At 45.0% G+C, this 21731-nt stretch overlaps 1 pseudogene; it reads left to right on the plus strand.

Annotated features, from left to right (window-relative positions):
• Positions 1 to 7096: 7096 nt before the first annotated feature.
• Positions 7097 to 7216, plus strand: LOC138441942 (U4 spliceosomal RNA; annotated as a pseudogene).
• Positions 7217 to 21731: the final 14515 nt, after the last annotated feature.

The following is a 21731-nucleotide window of genomic DNA, read 5'->3' on the forward strand; positions in this document are numbered from 1 at the left end:
TGCTCGTCATGGATTTTTGTTTGCGTTGATTTGGAGTTTTTAATTACTTAATAGCATTTATTTGCAAATCAAAATCACAGTGAGACACCACCTCAAAACCACTGGGACAGTTGTAATCAAAAAAGTAGAAGATGACAAGTGTGAGTGAGCACGTGGAGAACTTGGAGCTCTGCTAGATGGGAATGTAAAATGCTTTAGCTGCTGTGAGAGTGCATTAAAGAGTTAAACACAGAATTGCCTTGTTGTTGCTGTTATTTAGGTCCTAAGTCCTGTCCAACTCTCTGCGACCCTATGGACTGTAGCCTACCAGGCTCCTCTGTCCATGGGATTTCCTAGGCAAGAATACTGGAGTGGGGTGCCATTTCCTCCTTCAGGGGACTGTCCTGATGCAGGGACTGAACTTTCGTCTCCAGCGTTGCGGGTGGTCTCTTGCAGGGAGCCACCAGAGAAGTCCCAGAGAAATGTCTGTCTAGATCTTCTGCCCATTTTTTTTGTTGTTGTTGTTGAATTGTTTGCTTTTTTTTTAGATTGAACTGTGTGAGCTATTTGGCATTAATCTCCTGTCAGTCATTTCACCTGCAGATTTTTTTCTCCCATTCCCTAGTGAGAGTCAACCATTCTTAAACTAGCAGCATAATTTGCTACGAAAGCGACACTCACCCACATGCAGAAGGGACGTGTCCCAGGCACATGAAACAGTTGTCACTCCCTGAGTGTTTGCCTAGTGACAGACACTAACCTGTCACTCTTACAACCTATTCAATAATCAGGCGCTAGTTTTTATCTCCATTTTCAGCAGGAGAACTGGAGAAAGGGAAGGCGAAATAACTTGGCCAGGTGCACAGTGCGGTGGTTTTTAAATCTGACTGTAAATTCCTTGATGGTCATCCCCTCAAAAAGTAGACACTAATTCTCCTCCGCTTGAGTGTGGGTTGCACTTAATGACTAGCTTTTACTGAACAGAATAAAGCAGAGGTCACAGTATGTGCATGTGTAGAAGCTGGATTTAGAAAAGGCTGAGGAACCAGAGGTCAGATTTCCAACATCCACTGGATCATAGAAAAAGCAAGAGAGTTCCAGAAAAACATCTACCTCTGCTTCATTGACCGTGCTAAAGCCTTTGACTGTGGATCACAACAAGCTGTGGGAAATTCTTAAAGAGATGGGAATACCAGACCACCTGACCTGCCTCCTGAGAAACATGCATGTAGGTCAAGAAGCAACAGTTAGAACAGGACATGGAACAGCCGACTGGCTCCAAATTGGGAAAGGAGTACATCAAGGCTGTATAGTGTCACTCTGCTTATTTAAATTATATGCAGAGTACATCATGTGAAATACTGGGTTGTATGAAGCACAAGCTGGAATCAAGATTGCCGAGAGAAATATCAATAACCTGATAAGCAGATGACACCACTCTTATGGCAGAAAGTGAAGAGGAACTAAAGAGCCTCTTGATGAAGGTGAAAGAGGAGAGTGAAAAAGTTGGCTTAAAGCTCAACATTCAAAAAACAAAGATCATGGCATCCGGTCCCATCACTTCATGGCAGAGAGATGGGGAAACAGTGGAAACAGTGACAGACTTTATTTTGGGATCTCCCCGTCTTTCCTCCGCACCACCCCTGCCACTGTGGTGCCCATTGTGGACCAAGCGGGGCTGTCAGCCGTCCTCGCCGCAGGCGGGGCAGGGCCGTCCGGCCCCAGGTGATCGCCTTCCTGCCCCTTTCTTCACCTCGTGGGTTTCCGCTGCCACTGCACGTCGCCCCCAAAGGATCCCGGCTCCTTGTGCTGGCTTTAACTTCCCTTGTGGCTCAGACAGTAGAGTGTGCCCGCAATGAGAGAGACCCAGGTTCAATCCCTGGGTGGGGAAGATCCCCTGGAGAAGGAAATGGCAACACACGCCAGTATTCTTGCCTGGAAAATCCCAAGGATGGAGGAGCCTGTTGGGTTAGAGTCCATGGGGTCATAAAGAGTTGGACACGACCGAGCGGCTTCACTTTCACAATCCCTGCAGAAGGTAACCTCAGCCATGAAATTAAAAGACACCTGCTCCTTGGAAGAAAAGCTGTGGCAAATCTAGACAGCGTATTAAAAAGCAGAGATCTTACTTTGCTGGCAAAGGTAAGTGTAGTCAAGGCTATGGTTTTTCCAGTAGTCGTGTATGGATGTAAGAGTTGGACCATAAAGAAAGCTGAGTGCCCAAGAATTGATCCTTCTGACCTGCGGTGTTGGAGAAGACTCTTATGAGTCCCTTGGACTGCAAGGAGATCCAACCAGTCAACCCTAAAGGAAATCAATTCCGAATATTCATTGGAAGGACTGAAGCTGTAGTTGAAGCTCCAATACTTTGGCCACCTGATGCGAAGAACTGATTCATTTGAAAAGACCCTGATGCTGGGAAAGATTGAAGGCGGGAGAAGGCAGTGAGAGGGCAAGATCATTGGATGGCGTCACCAACTCAGTGGACATGAGTTTGAGCGAGCCCTGGGAGACAGTGAAGGACAGGGAAGCCTAGTGTCCTGCAGTCCATGGATTCACAAAGAGGTGGACACGACTGAGTAACTAAGACACACACACATTCTCCAGTACCGCTTAAGCCTTCCATGATGGTAGCACTGGCTGACATCTGATTGCAGCCTCCTGGAAAATCCCATGGACGGAGGAGCCTGGTGGGCTGCAGTCCATGGGGTCGCTAAGAGTCGGACACGACTGAGCGACTTCACTTTCACTTTTCACTTTCATGCACTGGAGAAGGAAATGGCAACCCACTCCAGTGTTCTTGCCTGGAGAATCCCAGGGACGGGGGAGCCTGGTGGGCTGCAGTCCATGGGGTTGCTAAGAGTCGGACACGACTGAAGTGACTTAGCAGCAGCAGCAAGAGACCCCAAGTCTAAACTACCGAGCTCAACTCCCACATTTCTGCTTCTAAAACTGTGGATAACTAGTACTGGTTGTTTTAAGCTGTTGTGTTTGGGGGGACGTTAGTTATACAGCAGTGAATAATCAACCAACTTGAAATGGACAGAGATGGGATTTGAACCCAGGTAGTCTGGTTCCACCGCCCAACTTAAGTCGTAATATGGAAAGTTAGAAACAGTGTAGACATCCAGCTTAAGAAACAGCGTAAAGTATAAGCCATTCACTTGATAGAATTCCATGCAGCCATGAAAATGAATGAACTAGATCTTCAAGGCTTTCCCCTGAGAAGGTGTCCATGTTATATTATTACGCGATAAAAGCAAGGTGCCCAAGGGTGCATGTTGGATGAGTCCATTTTGGTCAAAATAGAAGCTTTTTCTCCACATATGTTCATGCGTCCATACTAAGTCACTTCAGTCATGTCTGACTCTTTGTGACCCCATGGACTGTAGCCCACCAGGCTCCTCTGTCTTTGGGACTCTCCAGGCAAGAATACTGGAGTGGGCTGCCACGCCCTCCTCCAGGGGGCCTTCCCAACCCAGGGATTGAACCCAAGTCTCTCAGGTCTCCTGCATGGGCAGGCAGATTCTTTACCACTGGCGCCACCTGGGAAGCCTCACAGAAGTTCATATGCGCGTAATAAAAGGGCTGTTCATTGTGGTTACCTCTGGGAAGGCACGTCATGGATGAGGCGAAGGGTGTCTCGCTTTCCTTTGACTCCATATGCTTCTCTATGCTTGGCATTAAAAAAAACAACAACAACGCTTCCCAATGGGGAGTTTCTTTGCCATCTAAGCCACCAGGGGAGTCCTTTTTAAATAACAGGTTCTTTTTCTTTTGCGTGACGTTATATTATGTCATTTCATTTTATATTTTTGGCCACACCATGCAGCTTGTGGGAGCTTAGTTCCCCAGTGAGGGACTGAGTCCACACACACTCTCGGCAGTGAAAGTGCAGAGTTCTAACTACTGGACCACCAAGAATTCCTTATAGTTTGCATTTTTCCTTTTTAACTGTTTTAGATTTCTTATTTTGGGCTCCCAGCAAAGTGACTCACTTATCCACATTGTACTTTTGTAATTTAAAAAAAATCTGAAAGATACACAAACAAAAGCCTTTGCTTTATAGGATTTTGAAAAATGTGCACCCCTTCAGGAAACAGTCTGGAATGTTTGGTGGAAAAAAAAAAAGTGTGTGACTGCCCACTGACAAGCGCCCATGTATGCATTCAGACAGAACAGGCCTGTTATTCACTTATCTAGTTGCAATTTTGTTCCAGGGTCATGGTGTGGAGAAAAGGTCCTTTTAGGATTTTGTTCAGTGGGCATAAGGCTGTCATAACAAATTATTCAAGAATCAGGAACTTCCCTAGTGGTCCAGGGGTTGACTCTGTACTTCCAATGCAAGGGGCTCAGGTTGAATCCCTAGTCAGGGAAGTAAGATTCCACATGCTGCAGGATGTGGCAAAAAAAAAAAAAAAACCAACAAAAAACAGTCAGATGTACTAATGTCTAAGGGCAGGAAAAGATAGATATTTCAGTTCAAGCAGGGAGAGTGAATTTTCCCTTCCTCTGTCTTTTTGCTCTACTTAAAGTGAAAGAGGAGAGTGAAAAAGTAGGCTTAAAACTCAACACTCGGAAAACTAAGATCATGGCATCTGGCAAATAGATGGGGAAGGAAATAGTGAGAGATTTTATTTTGGGGGGCTCCAAAATCACTGCAGATGGTGATAGCAGCCATGAAATTTAAAGACACACACTCTTGGAAGAAAAGCTTTGACCAATCTAGATAGCATATTAAAAAGCAGAGACATTACTCTGCCAACAAAGGTCCATCTAGTCAAAGCTATGGTTTTTCCAGTAGTCATGTATGGATGTGAGAGTTGGACTATAAGGAAAACTAAGTGCTAAAGAATTGATGCTTTTGAATTGTGGTGTTGGAGAAGACTCTTGAGAGTCCTTTGGACAACAAGGAGATCCAGCCAGTCCATCCTAAAGGAAATCAGTCCTGAATATTCATTGGAAGGACTGATACTGAAGCTGAAGCTCCAACACTTTGGCCACCTGATGTGATGAACTGACTCGTTGGAAAAGACCCTGGTGCTGGGAAAGATTGAAGGTGGGAGGAGAAGGGGACGACAGAGGATGAGATGGCTGGATGGCATCACCGACTCGATGGACATGAGTTTGAGCAAGCTCTAGGAGTTGGTAGTGGACAGGGAAGCCTGGCATGTTGCAGCTCTTGGGGTTGCAAAGCTTTGGACATGATTGAACGACTGCACCGACCTGAACAAGGCCTCAGCTGATTGGAAAGATGCAAGTGTGTTGGCGAAGGCCACCTGCTTTACTCAGTTCACCCGTCCAGATGCTCATCTCTTCTGAAAACACCTTCAAGGACACATCCCCTTTCTCCAGCTATCTGGGCCATCCCTCCAACCAGCTGAGGTGGCACATGAAATTAACTGTCTTGTGATAGTGTTTGGAGGTGACTAGGAGCCTTTGGGAGGTGATTAGGTTTACATGATTGGGTCAAAAGTGTAGGCCCCTCATGATAAGATCAGTGTCCTTCTAAGAGAAAGACAGAGAAGAAAGGTCGTGTGAGAACACAGCAGAAAGGCAACTGTCTGGAAGTCAGGAATTGGGCTATCACCAGACACCAGATCTGATCAGCACCTTGTTCTTGGGCTTCCTGCCTCTACACTCTGTCATATTTGTCGTCGCAGTGCCAGCAGGCTGAGCCGGGGAGCTTGCTGCTCCAGGTCGCATCATGGTGGAGTCCCCTGGACAGAGCTTGGTGAACTGGGTTCCTGAGGATGTTGTAACGAAGTCCCACAGACACGGTGGCTTAAAACAACAGAAATCTATTCCTTTTAAAAACATATGTATTTATTATTTATTCAACGATCTTGGTTGCACTGGGTCTCAGTCACAGCACGCAGGGTCATGCCAGACCTTTAGTTGGGTATGGGAGCTAGTTCCCTGACCAGGGATCAAACCCAGCCCCCTTGCATTGGGAGTGCACAGTCTTAGCCACTGGGCCACCATGAAAGTTCTCAGAAACCTATTCTTTTCCATTTCCAGATGCGGGAAGTCCTTCCTTCCCTCCTCCAGTTTCCAGGGCATTCCTTAGCTTGGGGCTGCATCGCCCATCCTCGGCCTCCATCATCCCATGATGTTCCTCCTATGCGCCTGTGTCCAACTCTCCCTTCCCTTACAAGGACATCGTCTACCCTAATCCAGTTATGACCCCTTCTTAACCTGATTAACATCTGCAAAGACCCATTTCCAAGTACGATCATAGTCACAGGTGACAAAGATTAGGACCTGAATCAAACAGCATTAAGAAGAGACACAATTCAACCCACCATACATGGATTTGGAGGACACACACAAGGTGGTTAATTCAGTTAGTGCTATATATAAATATATATGACTTAGTGGATAAAGAAGCTGCTTGCAGTGCAGGAGACATCGGAGACACAGGTTCAACCCCTGGGTCAGGAAGATACCTTGGAGGAGGAAATGGCAACCCACTACAGTTTTCTTGCCTGGGAAATCCCATGGAGCCTGGTGGGCTACAGTCCAAAGGGTTGCAAAGCATGGGTCAAGGCTGAGTGACTAAGCACGCATGCATGACTTTGGGCAAGCCCTTCCTTCTCTGAGACTCAGCTGCAGTATGGGGGTGATGACCAATACCTCCCTCCTGGCCCATCTGACTGGCCCCCACTTCTCCATCTCATTAATGGTCATTCACTCACTCAGCTGTTCAGGCCCCAAACCCAGAGTCATTCTCAATTCCTCCCCTTTGTCCCCTGTTCGACCCTTCAGGAGCCTCCCACCCAGTCCAGGCGCTATCATCACCTCTCCATTCATCTTCCTGTCTCCACCTTGATCCACTGAAGTCTGTTTTCCACGTCTCAGCCAGCTGGTGGCATCTCTGGTTAAAAACTATTCAGTCTCTTCCCCGACATTTAGAATAAAATCTACTCTTCTTTAAAAGAGACCTTACCTGTCCGTTTGACACTCTTCATATCAGTCACTGTATGTATCATAGACTCGTGGCAGAGGACTGAATAGAACCCCCCAAAAAAGGTGTGTCCAAGTCCTCACCCTTGGAACATGTGACTGTGACCTTATTTGAGAAAAGGGTCTTTGCAGATGTAATTAAGAATCTTGAAGCTTTGCGCAGTGGCAGTATCGTAGCCAATGAGGTTTATCCGAGGCGCGATTATTGCTAATTGAAAACTTTTCCCAATACCCCGCCGTGATTGGGAATGCATGTAAGAATTAAAGATTTTAAAATTTAAAAAATAAAAAACTAAAAAAAAAAAAAAAGAATTTAGACATATGACAATCTTTTGTTACAAAGGAAAAAATAAATAAATAAAAATACTTAGAACTTTGTAATTACTAAAAAAAAAAAAAAAAGAATCTTGAATGAGATCATCTCCGATGTTAGGATGGGCTCTAAATCCAATAAGAGTCCTCAAAAGAGAAAGGCAAAAGACTTCCGTGTTGGCGCAGAGGATAAGAATCCACCTGCCAATGCAGGGGATGCAGGTTTGATCCCTGGTCCAGGAAGACTCCACATGCTGTGAGCAACTGAGCCCCAGTGCCACACTACTGAGCCCGCGCTCTGGCACCTGGGAGCGGCTAGCCCTGAGCCCGTGTGCCCTAGCTTGTGCTCCACAGCTAGAGAAGCCACCTCAATGAGAAGCCCATGCCCCACAACCAGAGAGGAGCCTCTGTTCTCTGCAACTAGATTTAAAAAACACTTTTTTTTTTTTTTAAGAGAGAAGGGCAGAATGGAATTTGGGAGGGATAAAGAGGAGAAGGCCCAGTGAAGACAAAGAGTGGAGGGATGCAGTCACAACCCAAGGAAGGCTGACACCCCAGAAGCTGGAGGAGACGAGGAAACGTCCTCCCCTAGAGCTCTCAGAGGGAGCTCTATATACTAACAAGGAACAATTCGCAACAGACATAGCGGGGAAAACAAGGTACAAAACAGCAGGTATTTTTAAAAAAGAAGATGTGGGGACTTCTGGCGGTCCACTGGTTAAGAACCTGCTTTTCAATGCAGGGCATGTGGGATCAATCCCTAGCCAGGGAACTAAGATCCCACGTGTCACAGGACAACTAAGCCCATGTGCTGCGATTAGAGAAGCCCCATGGCGCAACAAAGCCTGCGTGCCCAGCACAGCCAAAACAAAATTTTAAAAACTATAGAGAGAGAAGATGGGGACACATATATGTATGCATGTTCACATATGCTGTGTCTAGTCGCTTAATCTTGTATGACTCTTTGCAACCCCGTGGACTGTAGCCTGCCAGGCTCCTCTGTCCATGGGATTCTCCAGGCAAGAATATTGGAGTGGGTTGCCATGCCCTCCTCCAGGGGATCTTCCTTCCCAACCCAGGGATCAAACGCAGCTCTCATGCATTGCAGGCAGATTCTTTACCAACGGAGCCACTAGAGAAGCCCTCACATGCTCACATAGGGAAAGAATATTTTTTTTAAAGGGAGGATAGCAAGAGGCCATGGTGGTATCTGGGGAGAGAGACAGAAGTTTGGGATGGGGGAGGAGACAGGAACACTGCTCACCCTTTGAAATCTTTGCATCTTTTACCGCAGACATAGTTTTTATTTTAAAATGCCAGTTAGGGGACTTCCCTGGAGGCCCAGTATTTAAGAATCTGTACTTCCACTCCAAGGAACACAGATTCCATTCCTGATCAGGGAACTAAACCCTCCATCCTCTGCAGCCAAAAAAAAATTTAAATGCTGGTTAGAAAGCTTTTGGAGCAGTACTGCCCCCATAGAATTTCCTGAGATGATGGAAATGTTCTCTGTCTGTGCTCCCTGATACGGGCAGACACCTACCACACATGGCGATTGAGTGCTTGAAAAGGAGTTAGTTCCAGGGAGAAAGGAAATTGTCAGTTTTATGCAAGTGCCATCCATTTAAATTTAAATGGCTGCCAGCTACCAAATTGGACAGTGCAGCTGTGTAGCATCATGGACAACATCTTAGGATTAAATATTGGGTGAAAAGGGCCAGGTCCAGAAGTGGAGGTATAATTTGATAGATATTATGTTTTTTTGTTTTGTTTTTTGTTTTAAAGAAACAGCTAGAAGTACAAGGGCAGGGGGAGGGGGCGGGAATGACAAGAAATAGACTAAAATACAACCTGCATCTGGAATTAAGGGTTATTTTTCTTTCTGGAAATGTTCTATAATAAGGTTACATTATTTTTAGAAATATACGTATTTATTACTGTATATATAGTATGGTATGGGCTTCCATGGTGATGCAAGTGGTAAAGAACCCACCTGCCAATGCAACAGACGTAGAGACACGGGTTTGATCCCTGGGGTTGGGAAGATCCCCTGGAGGAGGGCATAGCAACCCACTCCAGTATATTTTTTCCTGAAGAATCCCATGGACAGAGGAGCCTGACAGGCTACAGTCCATAGGGTTGCACAGAGTCAGACACTACCGAAACGATTTAGCACTCACCCACGCAAAACATGTTATATATGATGAATGTATACAGTTTAGTAAATTATATACAGCATATTAATTTACTGTATGTTATGCTATAGTACGTAGAAATTAAATCACATGTATTTCTGTATGCTGTGTGATAGCACATAGCAAATTAAATGACAGATACTATGTTCACCATATGCTATTATGGTACATAATCAAATTATATATAGTATATTAATTTATTGTATGCTGTTATCAGATCAGATCAGATCAGTCGCTCAGTCGTGTCCGACTATTTGCGACCCCATGAATCACAGCATGCCAGGCCTTCCTGTTCATCACCAACTCCCGGAGTTCACTCAGACTCACGTCCATCGAGTCAGTGATGCCATCCAGCCATCTCATCCTCGGTCGTCCCCTTCTCCTCCTGCCCCCAATCCCTTCCAGCATCAGAGTCTTTCCAATGAGTCAACTCTTCACATGAGGTGGCCAAAGTACTGGAGTTTCAGCTTTAGCATCATTCCTTCCAAAGAAATCCCAGGGTTGATCTCCTTCAGAATGGACTGGTTGGATCTCCTTGCAGTCCAAGGGACTCTCAAGAGTCTTCTCCAACACCACAGTTCAAAAGCATCAATTCTTCGGCACTCAGCTTTCTTCAGAGTCCAACTCTCACATCCATACACGACCACAGGAAAAACCATAGGCTTGACTACACAGACCTTAGTTGGCAAAGTAATGTCTCTGCTTTTGAATATGCTATCTAGGTTGGTCATCACTTTTCTTCCAAGGAGTAAGTGTCTTTTAATTTCATGGCTGCAGTCACCATCTGCAGTGATTTTGGAGCCCCAAAAAATAAAGTCTGACACTGTTTCTACTGTTTCCCCATCTATTTCCCATGAAGTGATGGGACCAGATGCCATGATCTTCATTTTCTGAATGTTGAGCTTTAAGCCAACTTTTTCACTCTCCTCTCTCACTTTAATCAAGAGGCTTTTTAGCTCCTCTTCACTTTCTGCCATAAAGGTGGTGTCATCTGTATATCTGAGGTTATTGGTATTTCTCCCAGCAATCTTGATTCCAGCTTGTGCTTCTTCCAGTCCAGCGTTTCTCATGATGTACTCTGCATAGAAGTTAAATAAGCAGGGTGATAATATACAGCCTTGACGTACTCCTTTTCTTACTTGGAACCAGTCTGTTGTTCCATGTCCAGTTCTAACTGTTGCTTCCTGACCTGCATACAGGTTTCTCAAGAGACAGGTCAGGTGGTCTGGTATTCCCATCTCTTTCAGAATTTTCCACAGTTTATTGTGATCCACACAGTTAAAGGCTTTGGCATAGTCAATAAAGCAGAAATAGATATTTTTCTGGAACTCTCTTGCTTTTTCCGTGATCCAGTGGATGTTGGCAATTTGATCTCTGGTTCCTCTGCCTTTTCTAAAACCAGCTTGAACGTCTGGAAGTTCACAGTTCACGTATTGCTGAAGCCTGGCTTGGAGAATTTTGAGCATTACTTTACTAGCATGTGAGATGAGTGCAATTGTGTGGTAGTTTGAGCATTCTTTTGCATTGCCTTTCTTTGGAATTGGAATGAAAACTGACCTTTTCCAGTCCTGTGGCCACTGCTGAGTTTTCCAAATTTGCTGGCATATTGAGTGCAGCACTTTCACAGCATCATCTTCCAGGATTTGAAACAGCTCAACTGGAATTCCATCACCTCCACTAACTTTGTTCATAGTGACGCGTTCTAAGGTCCACTTGACTTCACATTCCAAGATGTCTGGCTCTAGATTAGTGATCACATCATCATGATTATCTGGGTCGTGAAGATCTTTTTTGTACAGTTCATCCGTGTATTCTTGCCACCTCTTCTTAATATCTCCTGCTTCTGCTAGGTCCAGACCATTTCTGTCCTTTATCGAGCCCATCTTTGCATGAAATTAAATCAAATTCCATATAAACCTAGACTATGTCATAGTATGGCACCCCACTCCAGTACTCTTGCCTGGAAAATCCCATGGGTGGAGGAGCCTGGTAGGCTGCAGTCCACGGGGTCGCTAAAAGTCGGACACGACTGAGTGACTTCCCTTTCCCTTTTCACTTTCATGCATTGGAGAAGGAAATGGCAACCCACTCCAGTGTTCTTGCCTGGAGAAGCCCAGGGACGAGAGAGCCTGGGGGGCTGCGGTCTATGGGGTCGCACAGAGTCGGACAGGACTGAAGCAACAGCAGCAGCAGCAGCGCTCTTATACTAATGATACTAAATATAGTTTAGCTGTCCTGAATTATTGGAGGCCTCCATGCTCCGAAGTTTTACAGGCACTGGACTGTCCAGCTCCCTGGACAGTTGCACCTACTCTGTGTCCAGCAGTCCAGTGTTTAAGCCTTTTCCTGTCCCTCTGGGCAGATGACTTCACCTCTCCAAATGTTAGTTTCCTCATCTGCAAAATGAGAAGGTTATCCATGCCTCCCAGGTGCTAGAAATCACTTCTCCAAATGTATCTAGCACACCCGAGGTCCCCCAGATCCTTTCCAGGACCCACAATATCAGACCCCCAACCATGACGTTAATGCTACACCGTTTGCCTTCTTCTCTGGGCTGGCATTTACCCTAAAGGTACTCAGGCATCACGCTGGTGCCTTAGCAGAAATCAGCAACAGCACCAAATGTACTGGATAGTGAACAGTCGTGATACTGTTCATCACAGCACCTGTGCAGAAAAAGGGGTTGAGAGGAGCCATTGTCACTCGATTTTATCGCTGAAGCTTGGTGAAACAGTAAAAATTGTTAATTTAAGAAAATTTCAACCCTTGAGTATATTTCCCCCCTCATTCACTTTCTCATACTATTTTATAATTCACGTGTGGTTGAATTGACTCTTCAATGTGTAGGTTAGCAGACTTTGGCGCAAGTGCACGTTAATATTACCGTGGCCACAATCAGGATACTGACCCAGCTAGCTTTATCATCCCCTCAAACTCCTTGGCAGAAGGTGAAGAACTAAAGAGCCTCTTGACGAGGGTTAAAGAGGAGAGTGAAAAAGCGGGCTTAAAACTCAACATTCAAAAAACAAAGATCACAGCATCCAGTCCCATCTTTGCCACTTCATAGCAAAGAGATGGGGAAACAATGGAAACAGTGACAGACTTTATTTTCTTGGGCTCCAAAATCACCACAGACAGTGACTTCAGCCATGAAATTAAAAGATGCTTGCTATGACAAACCTAGACAGCATTTTTAAAAGCAGAGACATTACTTTGCTGACTAAGTTTTGTCTAGTCAAAGCTATGGTTTCTCCAGTAGTCACATATGGATGGGAGAGTTGGACCATAAAGAAGGCTGAGGGCCAAAGAACTGATGCCTTCAAACTGTGGTGTTGGAGAAGACTCATGAGAGTCCCTTGGACAGCAAGGAGATCAAACAAGTTAATTCTGAAGGAAATCAGCCCTGAATGTTCATTCATTGGAAGGATTGATGCTTAAGCTCCATTTAGCCACCTGGTGTGAAGAGCTGACTCATTGTAAAAGACCCTGATCCTGGGCAAGATTGAAAGCGGGAGGAGAAAGGGACAACAGAGCATGAGATGGTTGGATGGCACCATCGATTCAATGGACATGAGTTTGAGAAAGCTCCGGGAGTTGGTGATGGACAGGGAAGCCTAGTGTGCTGCAGTCCACGGGGTCACAAATAGTCAGACACGACTGAGCGACTGAACGATAACCACAAACTCCCTTAGGCAGTCTGTTTGGACGTCCCTCCCCAACTCCTGGCATCTTCCCATTCCTCTGTCAAGATAAGTTCTCTTGGAGACTTCCCTGGCATTCCAGGGGTTACGATTTCACTTTTCAATGTAGGGAGAGTGGGTTCAGATCCCTGGTCAGGCAATTAAGATCTGATGTGCCTCATGGTCAGAGAACCAGAATGTAAACAACGGAAGTAATAAGTAACAAATTCAGTAAAGACTTTAAAAATGGTCCACATTATGTCTTTTTTAAAAAGATAAGTTCTTCTGGAGAATGTCACATAAATGGAATCATGGGCTTCACCTAGTAGGTCAGATGTTAAAGAGTCTGCCTGCAATGCAGGAGACCCAGGTTTGATCCCTGGGTCAGGAAGATTCCCTGGAGGAAGGAATAGCTACCCACACCAGTATTCTTGCCTAGAGGATTCCTTGGAGAGAGGAGCCTGATGGGCTACAGTCCGTGGCGTGGCAAAGGGTCAGACTCTTTGACCGACTAACACTTTCACTTTCTTTTCCATCAGTCTCTATCTAGTCAGCACATTTGGATGATGGATTAGTGTCCTGGGCCTGCCTGGAGGGCTTAGAACAACACGGGTTTATTCCCTCAGGCTTCCGGAGGACAGAAGGCCAAAATCAAGGCATTAGCAGGGGCCACACTTTCTCCCGAGGCTCTAGGGAAAGAGTCGTCCTTGTCTTCACCAGCATTTGTAACGGCTGTTAGTCCTTGGTGATCTGCTGTCAGCTTGCACATCACTCCAGTTTCTGGCTCCTTCGTCACCCTGCCTTTTCCTCTTTAATGTCTGAGTTCAGACATTAAATGTAGCTTTCCTCTTCCTGTAAGGACACCAGTCTTACTGGATTAGGGCCCAGCCTGGTGGCTTCATTTTAACTCAATGACATCTGCAAAGACCCTATCTCTAAAGAAGGTCACCTTCTTAGATACTGAAGGTTAGGACTTCAATATACCTTTTAGGGGGACACAGTTCACCACACAATAGGTGAGTCCATGTCTCTTTAATATTTTGTGTGACAAAATGGGAAATACACATAAAGCTCTCCTATTGAGCATTAAGTTCGATGATCATCTTTAAAAGAAAAGCACTGGAACAAATTTTGGCATCCAGCTGGCATCCTTTTTCAGGGAACACCATTTTTATTTGAAATATCTGACAAACTGTGATTCAGCCTTGGCTGTTTGGCAGACTTTTTCTCAAAAATGAACAAAAGGAGCCCGTTCCTTCAAGGGAAACAACTGTCAGCTCTGTTGCCAATGACAAGATATAAGCTTTCAAGGGAAATCAAAATTTTGGAAATCCCATGTCTGCCACTGTGCAACCACTTCCTGACATTTTTATAAGGCTTTTTTTCTTGCGACCGAACGGTACTGATATTAACGAATGTAGCTTTCTGTTGTTGACTAAGAAAGCACGACAACCTCTGCATAATTCAGGGAACCGATATTTTCCAAGTGACCAAAGCTACAATATTCATAGGAGATCCATTCAGACAGACCAAAAATTTTAATGTAACCAAGCCTATTGGGTAGAATGGGGACTGCCAGAAAGATACATTCATGCCCTAACTGCCAGAGCATGTGAATGTGACCTTAGTTGGCAAGAGAGTCTTTGCAGATGTAATTAAGTTACAGATCTCAAGACGAGACCATCCTGGATTACCCAGATGGCCTCTAAATCCAATGACAAGTATCTTGTAGGAGAAAGCTGACAAGATATAAACACAGAGGAGGAGGAGGATGGAGGCAGAAATTGGAATAAAGCAGCCCTAGCTGAGGAATGGAGCCACCAGAAGCTAGAATAAACAAAGAAGTATTCTTTCCTTGAGGGTGGCACGTGCAAATGCCCTGGGGTGAGGGACAACATAGCATGTTTAAGAAACTGCATACTTTGGAGAGGTTCCATATGATATATAAGATACAACAAATTTAGATATAAGAAATAACAAAACAGACACTTTCTTGAAGTCCAGAGAGTCAGTTTTGCAGATCAGCCTGTGGCTCAACTATTCAGCTCTATCATTGTTGTTTGAAAGCAGCCACAAACAATGCATAAACAGATGGTCATGAATGCGTGCCAATAAGATTTTATTTCTGGGCACATGAAACTTGAATTTCATATAGTTCTCACATGGCCTGAGACAATTGTCCTCTCTTCCCACTCCTGTCATTAAACAATGGAAAATCCATTCTTAGCTCAGGGGTTGTACAAAATCAGGTGACTCTAGCTTAAGAAATAGAACATTTCCAATGCTTGAAAGACTCCTGCACCCTCCGCCAGTTATGTTCCAAGCATGCTTTTGCATCTCATCTTCAGAATTCTCTTCATTTGTGTGTTTTTTTTTTCCTGTGTGTGTCAGGGGGTTGTTGTCAAACCAAACTTGAGTACGCTTGAATACAGCACACAAGTAGTCAGTCTACTGACACCAAGTTAGGTCAAAGGAAGGTGCTGTGTTTATTGCAGTCACCAAGTGAGGAGTCTGGGCAGCTAATGCTCAACAGACCCAAGCTCCCCAATGTCTTTCAGGGAAAAGTTTTTAAGGACGGGATGAGGGAGAGGGTTTCAGGGTACATGATCAGTTCACAGGCATTCTTCTGGGTGACTGATGGTGAAATAATCACGAGTCAACATGATCAGCCTTCTGGTTCCAACTGATCTGTGGGTCTATGTTTGGGGTCAACATACAGTTAACTCCTACTTCCTGAATGGGGGTTTCAGTATCTGCAAAACAGCTCAAGAATATGGCTCAGATTATTATCTATAATCCTTGAGAATGAACTGAAAGTCTCTGACTTATCTGGGGCTTCCCAGGTGGTGCAGAGGTAAAGAATCCACCTACCAATGCAGGAGACACAAGAGATGCAGGTTTGATCCCTGGGTCGGGAAGATCCCCTGGAGAAGGAAACGGCAATCCACCCTAGTATTCTTGCCTTGAAAATTCCATGGACAGAGGAGCCTGATGGGCTACAGCCCATAGGGTCACAGAGAGTCAGACACAACTGAGCAACTGAGAATACATCATTATCTCGTTTTGCTTGACTGTTTTTCTTTGGTTCTGCATTTGCTTGCTTTTCCGATTAAATGTGCTCTTTGGAACTTGGGGAAGGCCTGGAAGACTAAGGTTTTTCTACAAACAAGAGGCAGGCAGAGGACATGAAAGTGGCCCCCTTTTGCCATGTGAAAACACAAGAACTCAGCTATTCACAGACTAGGAAGAGTGCTCACTAGCCAGTGGATCTGCTGACAACCTGATCTTGGACTTCCCGGCCTCCAGAATTGTAAGAAATAAATGTTGCTTAAGGAGCCCAGTCTGTGATAATTTGTTATAGCAGCCCAGTCTGATTATGGTAGATTTTTATTGAGGAAATGTGAATACTTGAGGGATGGTGAGATGCCCATTTGTGAGGTGGCACAGAGTTTGATAAAAACTGCTTTGGTTTTACCTAGTTAATTGTACTGTTCATTTTTTTAAAATTAATTATCAGATTTGGGGATTTAGAGTCCTAAAAATCATCCAGTCCAGGGCTGTCAAACTTTTCCTTCAAAAAGCTAAAGAGTTCATATTTTCAGCTGTGCAGGGCGGCCTCTTTTGAAATTACTCCACTCTGCTGTTATAGCTCCAGAGGGACCATAACAATGTGTAAACAAATGAGTATGGCTCTGTGCCAATAAAACTTTATTGACAAACACAGGCAGTGGGCTGAATTTGGCCTGTGATATAGTTTACCTACCCTTGACTGGTCCAACATTTTCCCTTAAGAGCAGGTGAAAAGCATTTACTCTCAGAACTCATTCTCAGGCCTGCCGAACATCTTGTCTGGGTGCCTTCACTTTTCTCTCTCAGCTGGCTTCTATGGGCTCAATTAGGTGCTTGCATCCTCCGCTAATTAAGCTGGGACTTTTCCCAGATACCTCCAGGCAGGTACCAATGAGAAAGTGCAAAGTAAACACGGTTTTAACCGCCCACGTCAGTGGTAACGGTTGATAATAGCCTTATCTTGGGTAAGCACTTGCTCAAGATTCTGCCAGCTCTTCCCATGTGTGTATCTTACGCTTCCCTAAAGGGACTGAGAGTCGTGAAGAGGACAGGGCCGCTCTCTTGGAATGAGATAGACGTGGATTTCAATTCTGTGCCCACTGTCAGCTCTATGTGACTGATGTCAAGTCACTTAGCCACTGAACCTAATTTTTTTCCCTTAGAATGTAAGCCACTTCAAAAAACATACTGTTTAGAAAATACCTGCTTATGTGCTTCAGTTCAGTTCAGTTCAGATCAGTCACTCAGTCGTGTCCAACTCTTTGCGACCCCATGAATCACAGCACGCCAGGCCTCCCTGTCCATTACCAACTCCCGGAGTTCACTCAGACTCACGTCCATTGAGTCAGTGATGCCATCCAGCCATCCATCCTCTGTCGTCCCCTTCTCCTCCTGCCCCCAATCCCTCCCAGCATCAAAGTCTTTTCCAATGAGTCAACTCTTCGCATGAGGTGGCCAAAGTACTGGAGTTTCAGCTTTGTGCTTGGCATGTTGCAAGTGCTTAGCAGAAGATTCTAGGTGTAACTGTGGTTTGCATTTGCTTATGAGAAATAGTGGATAGCTTCTAAAGGGACCCCTGTGGGTCCCTGCACCTGGTGCCCATGATTTTGTGTAATTCCCACCCTTGATTCTAGGGTTCTTGGAATTTTTTTTGAATGGACATGATACAACAAAAGTGATTGGATGTGATTCCTCAAATTTTTAAATATAGAATTACCATACGATCTGAAACTTCCCTATGAGTGCTTTCCTGGTGTCTCAGTGTTAAAGAATCCGCTTGCCAATTCAGAAGACTCAAGAGACACACATTCGATTCCTGGGTCAGGAAGATCCCCTGGAGTAGGAAATGGCAACCCACTCCAGTATTCTTGCCTGAAAAATTCGATGGACAGAGGAGCCTGGTGGGTTACAGTCCATAGGGTCGCAAAAAGTCGGACATTAGCACACGCGTGCATCAGAACGTCCACTTCTTGGCATATCTCCAAAAGAATACTGAAGAAAACTTTGTAGAAGTTCCATATCTTACTTATGGCATAATTACGTGAGTGTATCCATTTTTCAAAGCTGATTTTTAAGTGGTGCACTTAAAATGGGGATGAGAAGCAATGAAATATCACGTCCAAGATTAGGCTCTAAAAATCTATGACCCAGACATTCTACTCAAAGGTACATAACTCAAATTCGGAAAACAGGTAGCCAAACTGATCTTTATAGCAACACTATCTACAATAGGCAAAAGGAGGAAACAACCCAAGTGTTCATCCATGGATGAACAGATAAACAACATGTGTCATACTACTCAGCCATAAAGAGCAACAAAGTTCCAGTCTACATTACAACGTGGGTGAAGCTAAAAACATTGTGAAAACGTTATTCTGCATGAAAGAGACCAGACACAAAAGGGCACATATTGTGTGATCCATTTATAAAACAGGCAAATCCATGGAGATGGAAAGCAGATTGGTGGTTGCCCAGGGATGCAGAATTAGGTATGGGGAATGACTGCTAATGGGCATGAGGTTTCCTTTTAGGGAGATGAAAATGTCTTGCAACTAAATAGAAATTATGGGTATAGAGTATTGTGATTGTATTAAGTGCCACTGAACTGCTTACTTTAAAGTGGTTAGTTAAAACTAACTAACCACTGCTAAGTCACTTCAGTCCTGTCCGACTCTGTGCAACCCCATAGACGGCCTCCTACCAGGTTCCCCCGACCCTGGGATTCTCCAGGCAAGAACACTGGAGTGGGTTGCCATTTCCTCCTGTGTTATGTGAATTTCATCTCAATTAAAAAAAAAAACCTGCAACTTCCGTTTTGCTAACAGGAAAGATGCTGGCTTTGATGAATTTTTCTGGATTGAAGAGGCTCTCATGGGTGAGAAACTGAGGGCAACTTCCTGCCAACAGCCAGTAAAGATCTGAGGTCCTCAGTCCAACAGACCACAAGAAACAAAACTCTGCCAACAACCATGTGGGCTTGGAAAGCAGATTCTTCCCCAGTCAAGCCTTAGGATGAGACCACAGCCCCATCACCCTTAGTTAATTCTTAATACAGCCCATTGTAGAGGCAAGATTCAAGAGGTACACTTCTGGTGGTGAGGTGGATAAGAATCCACCTCACTGCAGGGGACACAGGTTTGATCCCTGGTCTGGAAAGATCCCGCATGCAGTGCACCAACTAGGCCCGTGAGCCACAGCTACTGAGGCTGAGCACTGCAGGTACTGAGGCTGAGCACTGCAGGTACTGAGGCTGAGCACTGCAGCTACCGAGGCTGAGCACTGCAGCTACTGAGGCTGAGCACTGCATCTACTGAAGCCCTCGTGCCCTGGAGCCTGTGCTCTGCAACAAGAGACGCTGCAGTGAGTAGCCCCCACTGCCACAGCTAGAGAAAGCCTGCCCAGAGCACTGCAGGCCCAGTGCAGCCAAAAATTACTTTAAAAAAATTAAGCTTTAAATAAAAGTAATAACAATTTTTTAAAAAAAGAGATAAATTCATTGGCTTCAGGTCACACTTTTACCAAGTTTCTCTGAGACTGAACCCCTGTTCATGCCACCTAACATTGCTGGAGGTACAAACACCTAATGTACTTTGCTTGATAAATGTTCTTTTGATTCCTCTTTCCCTTTCTTAGGTGAAGAGTGGGTAGAGGTATCACTTCATGGTTTGACAGACAAGATTTTACAGGTTTCTCCCCACTGGAGAAAACTACAATATACTCTGTGTGGCCGAGTGTTGTTTTTACAGTTTGAAGACCTGTGGCGACCTTGTTTTGAGCAAGTTGAGCAGAACCATTTTAACAACAGCATTTGCTCACTTCATGTCTCTGTCACATTTTGGTAATTTTTGTACTATTCCCGGCTTTTTGATTGTTATTATACTCTCCATGCTGATCTATGATCAATGATCTTTGACGATACTATTGTATCGGGCAGTGTCCTTAAAAAAGAAAGGGAAAGAGACAGAGAAAAGACCAGGTAAAGGTGGAGATAGAGATATGAATGATGGCGGCAGCAAGCCAAGGAGCTGCAGAAGCTGGGAGAGGCAAATAGCATCTTCCCCTAGAGCCCTCAGAAAGTGCACGCCCAGACTTCAGATTTCTGGCCTCCGGAACTGTGAGAGAATAATTTCTTGTTGTTCCAAGTGACCAAGTTTGTGGTAATTTGTTAGAGTAGCCATAGGTAGTTTATATACCCTGCAATGACCATCACCGCCCCCCCCCCCCCGCCAAAAAGGCATGTACATTTCTAGCCAAAAGTTGTAGTGCCAAGAAATAAAGCCCTTGTAATGTGGCCACTGTTCTCTTTCTTTGTAGAACTGGACTCTGGTACCCAGTGGCTTTGCATCCACCCCATTGTCTTCACTACAACAATCTTCCTCTTAATGGAAAGCAGGGTCTCAAAGAAACATCACTTTGCTGACAAGGGTCCATATTACTCGAAGCTATGATTTTTCCAGTGGTCTTGTATAGATGTGAGAGTTGGACCATAAAGAAGGCTGAGTGCTGAGGGACTGATGCTTTCAAACTGTGGCGCTGGAGAGCACTCTTGAGAATCCCTTGGGCTGCAAGGAGATCAAGCCAGTCCATCCTAAAGGAGATCAACCCTGAATATTCTTTGGAAGGACTGATGCTGAAGCTGAAGCTCCAGTACTTTGGCCACCTGATGTAAGGAGCCAACTCATTGGAAAAAACCTTGATGCTGGGAAAGACAGAAGGCAAGAGAAGTGGGCGACAGAGGATGAGATGGTTGGATGATGTCCCCAATTCTCTGGACATGAGTTTGAGTAAGCATTGGGAGTTGATAATGGACAGGGAAGCCTGGCGTGCTGCAGTTTATGCGGTTGCAAAGAGTTGGATACTACTTAGTAACTAAACAACAGAAACCTAAGAGGTATTTGTCCACCAGTGTTTCAGCAGTACTTTTTCACAAAAGCCAAAAGGTAAAAGCAACCCATAGTTTTCATCAATGGATGAGTGGATAAGTAAAGTGCGGTATGTCCATGTGCGTGTTCAGTCATATCTGATTCTATGTGACCCCGTGGACTCTAGCCGGCCAGGCTCCTCTGTCCATGGGGGTTCTCCAAGCAAGAATACTGGAGTGGGTTGCCATTTCCTGCTTAGGGGATCTTCCCAACCCAGGGGTTGAGCCCATGTCTCCTACGCCTCCTGTATGCAGGTGGATCCTTAACTACTGAGCCACCAGGTATGTCCGTACAAAGGAATAATATTTATCCTGAAAAAGGCAGGAAATTCTGACCCACGCTACAACATGGATGAACCTCGAAGACATCGTGCTAAGTAAAATAAGCCAGCCGGCAAAGGACAAATACTGTGTGATCCCACTCCTGTGAGGCCCCTAGAACAGCCAATGTCTTAGAGAAAGAAAGTAGAACGGTGGGTGCCAGGGCTGGGGGTGGGAAATGGGATGTTCGTGCTTAATGAGGATGGAGTTTCAGCATGAGAAGGTGAGCAAGTTCTGGAGATGGACAATGGTGATGATTGTACAACAATGTGAGTGTACTTAACGCCA

The sequence above is a fragment of the Ovis canadensis genome, chromosome 5, assembly GCF_042477335.2.
Source record: "Ovis canadensis isolate MfBH-ARS-UI-01 breed Bighorn chromosome 5, ARS-UI_OviCan_v2, whole genome shotgun sequence".
In the NCBI taxonomy this organism is placed as follows: domain Eukaryota; kingdom Metazoa; phylum Chordata; class Mammalia; order Artiodactyla; family Bovidae; genus Ovis; species Ovis canadensis.